Here is a 14,443-nt window from a genome sequence, read left to right on the forward strand (position 1 = left end):
AAGACGAGAGTCATAGAAGGTCGGGTGGGTTGGATCTAAGACATACACAAGAAGATCAAATGGAAAGCTTGAGAGAGGAAGAAAAGTAGATGAGAAATTAGGAAATATTTAAGCAGGCAGAAAAAATGAATAAAGGTCAGTTGGTTTTGCTTTAATTGAGCTTTTTTGTTTTAATGCAACCCATTCACATAATATCAGATTGTGATATTGTGTCTGTTGTATTTTCAGGGCACTGAATGAATTTTAATGAAATTTAGAGAAAGTAATTACTGGGTCTAGCTCTACAACCTATTAACTATTGGAATCAAACCAATTCAAGATGGCTACCACAGCAAAGGAAACAGAAAACAAAAATGGCATTAACCTACTCAAATTTTACAGATATTGAGATATTGAGATTTCATATCCCCAACTCATTCTGAGCTCTAACTAATCATGCAAGATGTGTTTTCAAAACCTAAGCATTACAGAATAGAGCCAACTCTGAGAAAGTAATTATTGGTTATAAATAAAAAATAGGCAAAATTCATTTCTTCAAGAAATGATTGGTGTTTAATTAAATCGTGTATATATATTTTAATAATGTCCAAAAACTAAAAGTTTATATTTATGAAAATTGGTAGAGGTGAAAGATTTTATATAATACATTTTAAAAACTAAGTTTGTCTTGTTGTGTTTTGTTGTAGTCATTATGGTATTTTATGTTTTTAACTGAAGTTTACCTTATTGCACCCAAAACTACTGCCAGTAGACTTAAATGATTAAATCTATCTCCAGTACTAAAAGGGATGTGTAAAATGAAATGACCCAGTTTATCGTGAACAACAAGAGTTGTTTGCAGTAAATTACTGCATCCGCAATACAAAAAGAAAGCCAACTATAGAAACTATAAACAATTAGAAATTACACCGAGTGAAGATAAAAACATCAGATTTCCTGACATGTAGTAGAAGTCTGGAAACCTGCGAATTAGTGAATTTTACTGAGGGCTGGGAAGCAATCAAAAAGAGTCAACGACTGGTGCAAAAACAACAAGAAATACTAATAAAAACCACACAGAGTAAGTGGAAGCTGGTTCCTCCTACTGGTAGAATTTTAACCAAATAAGTATCAGTTTTAGACCTTTTTACTTGTTGGACTGCATGTGTTTTCAGCTGACTGTAGAGCTTCTGCAGGGTTCATGGGAATAACTCAATTAAATGCTGTTTAATTGCAATGCTGCTCTATAAATCTCTATGTGTACAGAGTACAAGTACTTTCCAGTCATCAAATATATTCTCAGGGTTACGATGACATTCAAACATTTAACCTTGTAAAGAACATATAGCTCACTGATTTTCCACTGCAAATGAATCAAATCAAAGACCTGATTGTAGAATCACGAGTGAAACTGAACAATAGCTGCATCTAAACAGATTTTTAGTAACCATCTTCTTAAACACTATCAGGATCAGCTCATATAATTTTAGCCTGCAGGTTCAATCATAATTAAGATGATGGCTTTTGGTAAAAAAAGCTCAGCTTCATGAAAATATAATGAAGTGAAATGAACAGCTGGAATATTATCCCCTAAAGCATCTATGATATTGTCTTTTACTGTGAACATTGATTTTTCTTCAAAGTGAGAGAATTTAATGTTTGAGGGTAATTTTTTAATATATTTTTATATAGGTTATGTGGAGTAACTATATGTTTTATCTGCAATAGAGAAAATGCCAGTTTGGAGAATCATGGGTGTTCTTTTCTAGAGCCAATCAGAAAGAAAACACACAAAAAATGAGCAAATCTTTGCTGTCTAAGAACAACCACTCTTCAAAAACATGTATACTGCTTTAATCAAACGCAATTAAACTGGTTTGCATCTTTTGAACTATTAGTTCTTTACTTTCTCATTACTGTGTTCCTACACATCACTTTGTGCACAATGACTATTTAATGGGCTTTGATTAGGTGTGATTTAAAATTTAATCCTGCTCTAATCTCAAAACTGCTACGAGACAGATGGTGGGGGAAAAAAAATGCATTTGTAATGCTGATGGTAAAATCTTGGTTTTCTAAAAGTTTTTTTTTGTTTGTTTGTTTGTTTTTTATTTTGTTTTTTCAAATCATTCTGCTCCCTTTCTGTTGTACTTTGGACCAAATGCACCTTTAGAAACAATACAAAGATATTCTATAAAGCTGTTATCTCAACTTCCTCAATGATACTATATCCCAAAATTTTAAAACTGGTATTGGCCTTCATGCTTTGTACTGCAGGTGGGTCAATGACTACTCATAGGTACACAACACAAGACTACCTAAATATGTCTGAGAAATACTTTTTACTTTTAAAGGAATCGTTTTAAGAAAAGCTGTAAGGATCTGGAATTTGGACACAGTTAAAAACTAACATTATGTGTGCAGATAAACGTTTATAGGAGTCCATTTATAGTGCTTCTGCTTTTAGAGCACTTTTGCACACCGACCTTGTCCTTGAGTTACCTCTTGCCATATATTTGTGTCCTCTGCATACATGAGCGTGTGCACATGCATTCATAATTGTGTTGATTCGATTTGCAAACTGACACCCAAGCAAACATGGGAGCCTTTTTTGACACTGAAGCTTTTTATGCATACTTAAACTAAATTTATAATTCACCGCAAGCTCTGAGCAAACATCTGCATGTGCGTCTCCTGAGGCCCTTCCTCAATGTCAGCTTGTCTTCATGGTCGAGCATCTCATCAAAATATTGTTGACTGTTTGTGTCAGCTGGAGGAGAGCAGGTTGAGAGGGAAGCCAAACAAACACACACTGGAAGCACCTGGAGAGCTGAAAACCAATATGAATCAATAGAGAGAATGGATACTTTATGAAGTACTGAGGGCACGAAGCTCATAATGATCACAGAGGAGGATAAATTAGCTCATGGCACAAAAAGATGCTAATGAATTACTGCTCATAACAGAGTGAAGGCCAGGAGGGAGAGAGGCAAATGAGAATGAAATAGGTTCACTATCACAATTTCATAAAGTCAGTCGCAGCTTGTTGAGCTGTAAAATGACTGTTTAACAATGTTAGAAATATAACATTATAACAATAGCATTTTATAATTTGGGAATATGTGCTACAAAGAGCACATTTGAAATGATACCCAAAAATCTAAACTGATTAATTCTCGTTAGAATTTTGCATGAAGATTTGAGAAATATGGGACAGACCTCTGAGTTATTTAGATTTAAATCTTCTTTTACGTTTTGATTTCAAACAAAAGGTAAACCTCTATTTGGCATAATAAATAGAGAGAAAACAGACCCTTCAGGTGTCTAAAAAGATAATATTTCACTTTTTTGTTTTAGTGACAGCAAGATTGGTTTTGTGGATGGTCATAACTCAGCTGTCTGGGCTGTCTTATTGATAAATAAAAGGAGGGAATTTGAATCTTTAAACACTTTTCTTCTAAAATCACTGAAATGTCTCCTACTGGCCGTGTTTTCATCTGCTGAATTTCTTGACACAGTCCTTTCCTCTGAAGATAAATGTTGTGTGCCATCCGTTTTTATGACATCTGTAGTAGGTTATTCATAAGTATCCTAAGAGAGGGGCATTGTATCTCAGTACATGCAATAAAAATTACCAGAGAAGAACTGGATACATGAAGTCTTGCTGTCCTGGGGTAAGGTTAAATCCCAACAGTATTCAAAGACGTGCTGGTTTTGTTCTTCAGGCTGTCCAGGAAACAGAAGCAAGGGCACATACATAATGTGGAGGCCTTCCTTTACTAAAAGTCAATATTACTCAAAGGATCCTGGATCAAACAATCCTCTATTAAATCAGCCTTTTATGTTTCAGCAACACTTCTCTAGTTTCCTGAATGTTATACAGATGGGCAATACAGATGTTAAAGCTCCTAACTTCAGCTTCAGCTCTGTCACAGCAGCATGTCTTTTTGGAGTTCAACACTGACTTCTGTTTAGCCATGGTGATATATTTTTTTAAATCTGTCTTTCTGTCATGAATCCTGTCAAGTCGTCCAGTATTGCTTTCTTCCATCTCACCGAGGGGGGTGACGCTGAGCAAGCAGGGCATCCGTTGTCCAGTAGAAAGAGAGAGAAACAGTGGGAGAAAGTGTGTGTGCAGCTGCTCTTTGGTGTGTGTCTCGTGCAGAACTGATTTCAAGCTCCAGGCCACAGGAAGACGACTACTCTACACTCCAGGCACGTCCCTGAAACTCGCAGCAGAGGAAGCACTGTTGCCATTCAGCAGCATCGACTGCAGACGCCTAAATGAGTCTGTTCTGTCCTGCAATGCCCAGCGTGGCAGTCTGCCACTCACTCAGCCTCTCCAGCTCCTGATGCCCCCTCCTCCCCACTTCTCTTGCTGCTACATTCTGTCGTGCAGTTCATCCTTCTTTCCTCTGACTCGTACAGTTTTTAAGGCTCTCGTCTCAAACTTCACCATCTTTGTGTCTTCCTCTCCAACACGTGCTGACATTCCTCGTCCAGCCATCCATCTAATCTTTCTGTCACCTTTTCTTTACATTGACAGTCCATCATGTTTGGATGCCCTGATTGGTCAGTGTCCACTTACCGCAAGGTCTTTCATGGTCACAAATCATCACATGGTCTGCAGACGCACAGATTGTCAGCTGAAACAGCCTTCACAAAACTATTTACCAGAACAATGACAAGCATGAAATACGAAGCCTGAAAGGCTCTTAAAGCTCATTCTGTTTTCTTTCCTCTTGAAAGCTCCTTTGAGCTTAATGCATCAATTGACTGGGACCCAGTCTGCAGTGAAATCCTGTCAGTCATCTTCCACTGTCTGGTCAAGTTGCTGAAGTCATGACCTCTAAAAATAAATCTTTGTAAATCTCAATAAAATAGAACAGACCTCAGTCTTTAGACTTACTATAACTTGATTTTTTTTTTTCTGTCAGACTTTTATTTCTGTTTTCTTATTGTTCTATTGTTTTACGCTGACTGAACCACAAGAAACGATCATATTTCTCTGAGAAAGCTTTTCCTGGCTTGATTTTTTTGTTTGTGAAAAAAGTGTTCCTGCAGCGCGATAAACAAATAACAGACAGATTACAGCTTTGTTTTGATTAAACCTGTTTACCTGTCTGCATATAATAATCCAGATTCAATAAATTCAGTGTGTCTTATTGAAGAAAATATAGAGGACTTGTTTCTCCATAATTGTGGTGCTACACTAATGTTCCTTTGCCACCTGGGGGGTGATGGAAGAGTTGTGTAGATGGGGTCCTATCAGGGGTAACGGGCCAGCAGCTCATGAGTCTTAAAAGGTTTATCGGCCCCCTGCAGCCTGCATGGACAGCTTCCTGCCATCTCCTGTGGTGTGGATTGTGTTTGATTCTCAAATCCAGATCATGGCACAAGTCGACAGAATGCTGGATGTCTTCACACCTGTGAGCAAAGAGACAGAGGTCACCATGAAGAACAGCAGCAGAGACTTGGCAAATCTGACCACAAGCTAGCTGACAAACCAAGAACCACTCAATTATATATATCCTAATCTTTTATAGTGTTGTCAGTCCATATATGGTAGTTCAGATTCCATTTAATGTGATCCTGTCCCTCAAATGCTCTTAGCATTTGAAAAACATGCATTTTAAAATTACCACTTGCTACTACTTGCTTTGAAAACTGAGAAGAACTCAATTGCGATTTTTTTTTTTATTGGTTTTATTATCAAAATTTTAGGTTGTCTGCCACTACAACAAGATGTTACTTGGACTTCAAAACAAGTTGAACTTTTTTTTTAACCACTGTCTGCGTCATCTATGAATTTTCAGTTTTAAAACAACTTGAGAAGAAATTTGTGGATTTTCTTTTTTAGCTTTGTATTTTGACAAGCCCTTCGACATTTTCTTTCAACATTTTTCTTTTACCTCTTAAGTTGCAAGCCATTATTTTCTAAACCACTGATAAATAAAACTTTACACAAAAATTAGATCTTTAAAATCTGACAGATTCTCTACATGGCTTTTTCTATTTGCTGTAATGTCAAGTATATATCTAAATGAATTTTTGTTTGAGTGGTAGGTTGCTGTAGTGCCCTTTAAAGGACAAATAAATTAAAAAATAGCTTCCTGAGCTCCAATTTTAGCTGCAGCAGCTTTCTTGCTTGTTCTCTGCTGTCTGTCCCTTTTCTGAGATCACCTATAGGGATTGATGTTCTGCTGCAGAAAAATCCATATATCTCTCTTACCCTTTCTATGTTGCATTGAGGTCACAATGAATTGTTGGTTTGCATTTCATGAATTGTTGCAACACTTAAAAAATATACAAGATGTTTGGGGCTAAATTAGAATAAACCAGCTTTAGGACAACATTTCATCAAGGATCATTAGGAGACCTTTGTTTACGCTTGGGCAGCAGTTTAGGAGAAAAATCCATCCAGTTTAATCACTTTTTTTAATGAGGTGCAAAGTTTATTAGTGCCCTTTAATTTGCTCCCACATCTTTACACACAAATAACAAATAAACATGCAAAATAAACTCCCAAAACCAGCATAAACCTTCTTTAACCTTCCTGAAGCTCTCAAGAGAGAGAGAGATAGAAAGAAGTAAAGAAGCTCTTTTATCTTCAGTTCAATTTGACCTGAATGTCATGGGACGGTTAAAAGTCACACGTAAAAACTCTACAACCTAGATACTGTTATGTTCACTGCAGTTAACAAAACGCATAAGAAAATCAGTTCTTGTGGATCATTTACACTATTGATTAGGAAGTATTTTAATTATCAGTGCAAAGTCTGAGTGTTCTATTCAGTCTATTCTTCCAAAATGTTCCTAAATAAATTAAGAAGAGGACATAGGAAAAATTGCAGAAAAAAATATTTTTTCTGCAATTTTTCCTAACCCGTTTTTGGCTTTTGCCTTAAATTTCTCATTTTTGGCCAAACACAGGGGGGCATGTTACCAAATTTGAAAAGAAAATTGTGTTATTTAGTTTTTGAGTTTTTTCTAAGTTATTACCACAAAGTGATGCACAGTGGGGTGAATACTGGTTATTAAGGCTGTCTAACAGTCATCCAGCAATTTTCATAGAAGTTAGCTGCGGCTTTCCTTTCTTTTGTTTGACAGTTTTTACTGTATTGCATTAAAATCTGACCTATTTAGGTTGATTTGTTTTATTTCTCCAGTTCTCCTTTTCCATTTAGTGTATAATAAACCTAACAGATGAGAGGTTAAGTGTCTTAAAGAATCAAGAAAGACAATTTGCTCGAACAACCTGCTTATTTGTTTAATAAATAAATTGATTTATTTTTGTATGTTCTGCATCTGAGTGTTCCTCATTATTCTCAACAGCTGTTGATCCAGTCTACTTGAGCCTCAGTGGGTGTATTTTCAACAACATTTGAAAGTGCAATGTTGCGTTTGAAGTCGTTTAGATGAGCAGTCCTCATATTTTGGCAGGCCAAATATTTAAGTGATTCATAGATCAAAGGCCAGATTCAATCACTCGCTCATGTTGCGAGCTCCATCGGGCGGTGAAAGTGTAACTTGGAGAAATTTGCACTTAAATAGATCGCTTCTTGAATTTGGAGAGACAGATAAAGATGGTGAGTTTGTGTGTGCAGAGATGTCCATACGTGACATGACAGGTTGTCCATCTGTTGTGATGTAGGACATGGATTTCCTCATGGTGCTAAATGATTAGGTTGGTCTCTGGGGAGAAGTTTAATTCTCCTCTGAGTAAGGGTGCCATTAAAATACAATGACATGAGATTAATGCTAGTCTTGTAAGTGACATTTACTTTCTCATTTACTGTGAAACTTGTCTTGTAATATTGTCTGCTGAGCGTTGTTTCGAATGCTGATGAGTTTGAAAAGCTCTTCAAAGTACACATTCAGAGGCAGTGCAAAAATGTTGGATGTGCAATATGAAGAGAAAGGTTATCTAGCTGAGTAAGGGACATACAGTAAAACAAGACCATCAGCAGAATGTTACTGAAAACTTTAAAGCTGTGGTTTGTTAGGCAGATCAGTGTTGGATAAACAACTGTCACACTGCCTGTGCGCGTGTGTGAGTGTGTTTGTCTGTCTGTTTGTGAGCAAAATATTTAATTAATCAGTGGGCAAATTTTAATGAAACTCAGAAAATATTCATTGGATAAACATCTATATCTGATTAACTGCTGTCAACCACATTAAAGATGGCCAACATAGCTAAGTAACCACAGTATATAGAAAAATGACTAGAACACTTTCAGTTTTATAGTTATTAAACTAACATTTGTTGTGGTGACAACTGAGTAGTCTCCAAAGTATATTTTGAGCACTAACAAATCACACAAAGTTGATTTGTAAAAATTTGCCATTAACTTTTGGAAAACAACCTCATGAGCCAAAAGGGTTTTAAAGAAACTTTCACAAAGTAATCACTGCGTGTTCATCTCCACTGAATAACATTTGGAGTCAACCCAATACAAGATGGCCACCGGACACAACTGACCTTAGCAAACAAACAAATTAGTATAACTTGACCAGTTTCACAGATACTGAAGTAAAATTTGGTGTGGTATTAGCTGAGAGTTATTAACAGCACATACTGCAAGCACTAATTAATTGCATGAGATCACACATATTGTCATTTACAAAGTTTGACTAAAATGGATACAACTCTGTCATTTCTTATAATTGAATAATATTAATTTAAATCTCTGGCATGAAAACTGGGGGATCATATGCAATTTGTTCAAGAAATGCAAGGCGTTGATATTAAATGAACAGGTGTTCTACAACTTTAGCAAGAACTACATGTGTTTTATAAATTACATGTCTTGTTTTGTGTTTTCTTGCTCAGATTTCTTCTCTTATCTTTGTTTTTACAGACTTTCTGTGGGCAGCAGCTCAGCTCACCAAATCCAAACCCTACTTGTGTGTGCATTTATACCCACCTGTGCAAGAGCTAGCGGCACACGCTACACGTGGATGTGAGATGATGAGAAGCTAAGTGACTACCGCAACCACCTAGATCAGACAGCCTCCTGTGCTGCAAGATGGATTAAAGCCCCACACCTCAGGAGATCAAAGGTAGGAGAGGATGTTTTGTAATCAGCAGCCACTCACCTGTTCTGTTCAATGACTGCATGGAGACAGCGAAGGAAAAAAGAGAAAATGATGAATAACAATGAGTTTAGGCTGAGGTCTTCCCGCCATATGTGTGCTGCAGGTTTGGATAAAGGACTATCAACTCCGTGTGGACGCCAGTGAGAATAGCAGACGTATAACAGAGTTAAGGATGCAGCATAATGCTGTAATCTGTAATATTGCTACAGGATGCTGTTCAAACCACTGTTGTAAAAAATAAATGTACTTTGCTCAAACTGATTGATTCACTGACAACTTGAAGTCACATCATGGAACAGCAGCAGGAGTGGACATAGAAGTCAAGCTGCTCTTACTTCCTGGTTCAGTTTCTGTCCAGCTGTGTTTTGACCAGAATAAGATCTGCTCTCCTGTCGCATTTTGTTCTGTTTCCTTACTTCTTAATTATTTATGGACTTAGAATACTGAGCCAGCTTCTTGTTGTAGTTAGCTGAAGAAGCATTGTTGGTGGTGTGTGTTTCGGGGCTGTAAAGGGTTTTTCCTGGGAAATGATACAGAATGGTGCAGTAACAGGAACAAGGAGGGCAGTAAAACAAGAACCACTCTCTTTTACAAGTCTGAGTAACATTCTGATGCTGAGATTTTAAGGTTAAGTTGTTTTTTATCCATAAATGTTTCTGCTATTAGTTTTTTATTCACACTTCACAAGGTTCCTGTTTGTTACCCTTTCATTGCAGTTGACTGAAATCTATTTTAGTGAAGATCTAAAAGTTCTTAAAACTTTATAACCAAACATAACATCATTAAACTACCCTACAAGAAAAGAGAAGGTCTGCTTTGACAGCAGTGTGCTGTAGAAAGAGTTAAACTAATTTATAATGCATCACTGAAGGAGAATGTCTTTTTTTCCTGAGGTTAATTTGAGTCAAATTAAAAATAGACACCTTTTAAAACATCACTGGCAAACGTCAGGACGGACCTCTGAATCGCTGCCCACATCTCCAGTTTTCTTATTGATTCCAAAAGACCTGATGTTGCTGTTGTGAGCTGCGGGAGTAACAGAGCCAAGAAAAACTCACACCTCTGCTTTTACCACAGTGATTACTTTGCTGCTTTACTCACCTTATCGATACATAAAACCATCAGTGAAGAAAATGACCCAGGCAGGATTTCTGCAAGTTGGTGAAGGAATTTTGGAGAACATGAGAAAAGTGTAACTACGTTAGTTAAACATGAGGCTCGTTGAGGGATAAAAGGAATTAACAATATGTTGAATGCATCAAACACATAAATGTAACATTACCACAGCTTCTTGGGTCATGTGTTCCTACAAATTGAGCGCAACACAGTTGAGAAAATAAAGTTTTCTTGTATTAAAGCCAAATGTTTTTTCTGCTCTTATATCAGATGACAAAACATGTTTATTGAACTATAATTCAGCACTGTGTCTGTGAAATGGGATTACTTTATTGAGTTTTTTTTTTAGCCGAGAGAGGTTTTCTTGCTTGTCCTTATGAGTATTTATAACATTTTTTATGGTTTCTATTTCAAAGTGTTTGTAACAAATCAGGCAGATGAACTTTTGAGTTACTTTATCTTATAAAATAGCTGACAATTCAAACATAATGTGCTTTAAAGGAAGTTCTGTTAAGTATTTTTAAGAACATTTCCATGTTTCTTTCTTCTTTTGACAGCCATTGTTAGTGTCAGCCATCACATATTCAACTTTTCTTTTGAGCAAAGAGCTCATTGTTGGCATCACAGTAGTTTAGATGCCAATCTTACATGATTCTTAAGGCTCCTCTAAACAACAAGGACTGCAGATGAGTTTAATTGTAGTTCCTCTTTTTAATAACTCTGCCACTTATTTTTATAAGAATCAACAAAATTGTTTCCTTTTTCCACAGATTTACAATAAAGGTAAACATTTTCGGTTTTGATAAATCTTGCATTTATTTATCAAACTGACCTCACAGATTTTCTGCAGTATTCCAACAGAACATCAGAGTATTGGATCTTTTGTGCTAAAACTCAAATCTTTCAAATACAAGCTGATTTTTTTAAGGGTGTGATAAATATTTCTTTGTACACATGTGTTACAGACTGCAGTAAGCAAACAAAAAGTTACATACAACAATGCTCTGCTGACTTTTTATCCTACATACTGACAGCCTAAAAGCAGGGACATTTCAGTGTACGATGGCTTTCTGTTCTGCTTTCCTGTCAGGAAGGCCTCTCTACTCTCCCTGTGACCTCTCTTACATTTTTGTTTCAAAAGCGCATAAAAGCCACAGAAAATGAAAATTTGAAAAAAAAAAAAAAAAGTTGACAGACTGGACTCCAAAAAAAAAAAAAAAAAAAGTTGACAGACTGGACTCCATAAAAACTGACAGTTTCAGATCCATCCATCCATCCATCCATTTTCTTGTACCCACTTTTCTTTTCCGGGTCGTGTGGAGCAGGTGTCTATTTAATCACCGAGCGGGGTTCACCCTGGACAGGTCGTAAGTCCATCACAGGGACACATGGAGACAAACAACCATTCATATTCTCACTCAGAATAATTTTAGTTACCAGTCCACCAAACATGCATGTTTTTGCTCTGTGAGAAGAGTACCCAGGGAAAACCCATGTGTGCACGGAGAGCACATGCAAACTCAACACAGAAAGTCTGGGAGGCAAACCTGCAACCTTCTCGCTAAGAGGCGACAGTTCAAACCTCTGTTCCACCATGCAGCCCTGATTCTGTTGGGGGTTTTATATAGATTGAAAAGTTGCGATGTAGACAGTGTTTAAATGAGTCTTAGGATGGATTAAATCAAAAATAAATATGTTTATAAAAAAGTGTTTGTGTGTTTGTAACATATGGTGAAAAACATTATACATTCACAGAAAGTGGATCTTTTGAAATATCTTGTTGCTGTTACAAAGTTCATTGTTAAAATAATGAAAAGCTAACAAGTTGAACTGTTTTTTTCTCATAAAAAAACTGGATTGAACATCTTCAAAGAATGGTGGATCTTGCAGCAAACCTTTCTTTTACTGCAACAAAAAAACATTTTCACCACATGTCCCTGCAGCTTCACATACAAGCCTCAGAAAGTCATTGATTTAACAGTTTTGTGTTTGATAATTGTTTTTTTAACTGTAAGGCTCAGTTTATATCCAGTTGCACAATAAGACACTTTTCTTATTTTCCCTCAGTCAGCTTTAATTCACTGTGAACCCAAATGTCAGAACCCACAGTTTACTGTGAAAACTCTGAGTTCCTCAAAGGCATCAGCTCCATGTGAGATCTACTGGCACAATCTGACTTTTTACTGTCTTTGGCTCAGGGAAAGCCATTTGAAAAGATGGATTCAGTTTCATTGCCCACATGTGAAATCTTGCATCAGATGCGTGTTTTTAAATGACTCTATGATGCAGATGGTGTATTCTACCCTCTCAGTATGCATCAAACTCAACACTCTCTATCAGCGCTGTGTAAATCCATCTGCTGAGCCTTATTGGAAATGTTAAACTAATCTCTGCTGTCCTTCATTCTTGATGCTCTCACCGCTCCCCGTAGAAAATCTTTTTTGCCTGCTTAGCAGAAACAACCCAGTAAATATCTGATGAACTCGGTCTTTCCAGAGGAAGTTGTTTGTGTGTGTGAGTGTAGATTTGTGTTTTTAATGAACTGCGTGTCTGTGTGTGTCTGTGTTGACTGAATCTTTCCTCAGTCTGCTCTCTGTCTTTGCTGCTGCCTGGCCTCTTTTCTTTTTTCTGCCTCCTTTCCCTGCGGCTCCTGAGAAGAAGAGATAAGGCCCACTGATGTTTGTCTGCTCCCTGGCAGATTACCGAGGCAGACAGGTACAAGGACTCCTGCAGACACTTACAGTCTCTGTGAGGCCAAAGCTGAACTTATTTGGAATGTCTGAGCTGAGCATTTCAGCCTTAATGCCATCTAACTTCTGATGTTGGTTTAGTTCAAAGTCAAATATTGATCAAACAGAAACCAGAAATAGTTTGAGAAAAATAATCTGCCCGTGATGATAAATAATCAAGCATGATGGAGAAGATTTTGTTTGAATAATTAAAAAACTTTATTTACATTAGTGATAACTGCCGTTTGATTACTTATTAACCAAAATTCATGAGCCTTATTGAGATAACAATTTATGTGTGTAAGAAAATCTAGAATCAGATTTTCTTCAGAGATGTGTCCTTTTTAAATTCATAGTTTAGCATTTTTAAAATTGCCATAGTGTAACCAATTTTCAGTTTTTAAGCAAGTCTATATTTTTTTAAGTTTTAGTGGAAAAAATATATATGTAAACCAAACTAACTGATTTGCTGGAACAAACCTTGTGGCATAGTTGTTAGAGCTTTCAACTCACAGCGAGACGGTTATAAGTACGCCTCCCAGTCTTTCTGTGTGGAGTTTCCATTCTCACCATGCACATGTCGGTTTACTCCGGTTTCCTCCCACATACCAAAAGCATGCCTCTTAGGTTAATTGGTAACTCTAAGATTGTCCCTAGGTGTGACTGTTTGTTTGGCTCCATGTGGTCCTGTGATGGACTTATGACCTGTCCAGGGTGTACACTGCCTCTTGTGTGGTGACGGCTGGAGATAGGCACCGACTGCCATTCAATCCAGAAATGAAAAGCGGGTAAAAGAAACAAATCTTGCTGGAACAGGTTTTCATTGCAGTACTCCAATATTTTATCTAAACCTACAGCTGTCAGTTTGAGTTATAAAAGATAGAAAACAAACAAACGTTTTCACAAGAGAGACTTCAGATTTATGTGTGATTGTGTGCAAGTTAGATACTTATGCTGAGAGCAGCTGGCTGTGATAAAAGCAAATGGTCAATGTTGAACTACCTGATTTATGTCCTGTTACTATAACAAAGACCATCTCAAAAGCTTCTGATAAAATTCCTCTCTCTCCTTCTTTAAGTATGGAGTTAAGGCCAGATATCATGAAAGAGATAAGGAGCTAAAACTGTGTTCATTGGAGGATGAGACTTGGTGCTCAAAAGATCACAGGCTTCATCTGCTCACATCTTTGTGCACCTGCAGAGGAGTTTTATCTCACAAAGAGGTAAAAAGCTCTTCCACTGAGAGTTTCAGTTAAGGGGAGAGTAGCTGAGAGGTTTGAAGTGTAAAATGGTTGATGAGCAGCAACAAAAGCAGGGAGGGAATGCAGACTTTGCAGCATAAAAATGGAGCACAGAGCGTTTGTACTTCTCTTTCCAAAAGTACTTGTATAATCAGTTTAACAGCCTGTTGTAACAAAGCACCAGCATTAGAATCAGTTTAGTTTGGTTGACTGACAGTTGTTTGGTCAGTACTGTTTAAATAACAGTTTCAATATTGATTGGGACAAACTGAGAAGATAC

General features: G+C 37.0%; 1 long non-coding RNA gene across 1 annotated transcript in view; it reads left to right on the forward strand.

The window, feature by feature from the left end:
• The window catches only part of LOC112450085, a 70,326-nt gene extending 60,653 nt beyond the window's left edge, over positions 1-9,673 (forward strand). Inside the window, exon 3 of the long non-coding RNA XR_005232843.1 lies at positions 8,841-9,673. This is a non-coding gene — a long non-coding RNA (uncharacterized LOC112450085). The remainder of the gene's footprint in view (positions 1-8,840) is intronic.
• Positions 9,674-14,443: the final 4,770 nt, after the last annotated feature.

The sequence above is a fragment of the Kryptolebias marmoratus genome, linkage group LG2 (genome assembly GCF_001649575.2).
Source record: "Kryptolebias marmoratus isolate JLee-2015 linkage group LG2, ASM164957v2, whole genome shotgun sequence".
Classification (NCBI taxonomy): domain Eukaryota; kingdom Metazoa; phylum Chordata; class Actinopteri; order Cyprinodontiformes; family Rivulidae; genus Kryptolebias; species Kryptolebias marmoratus.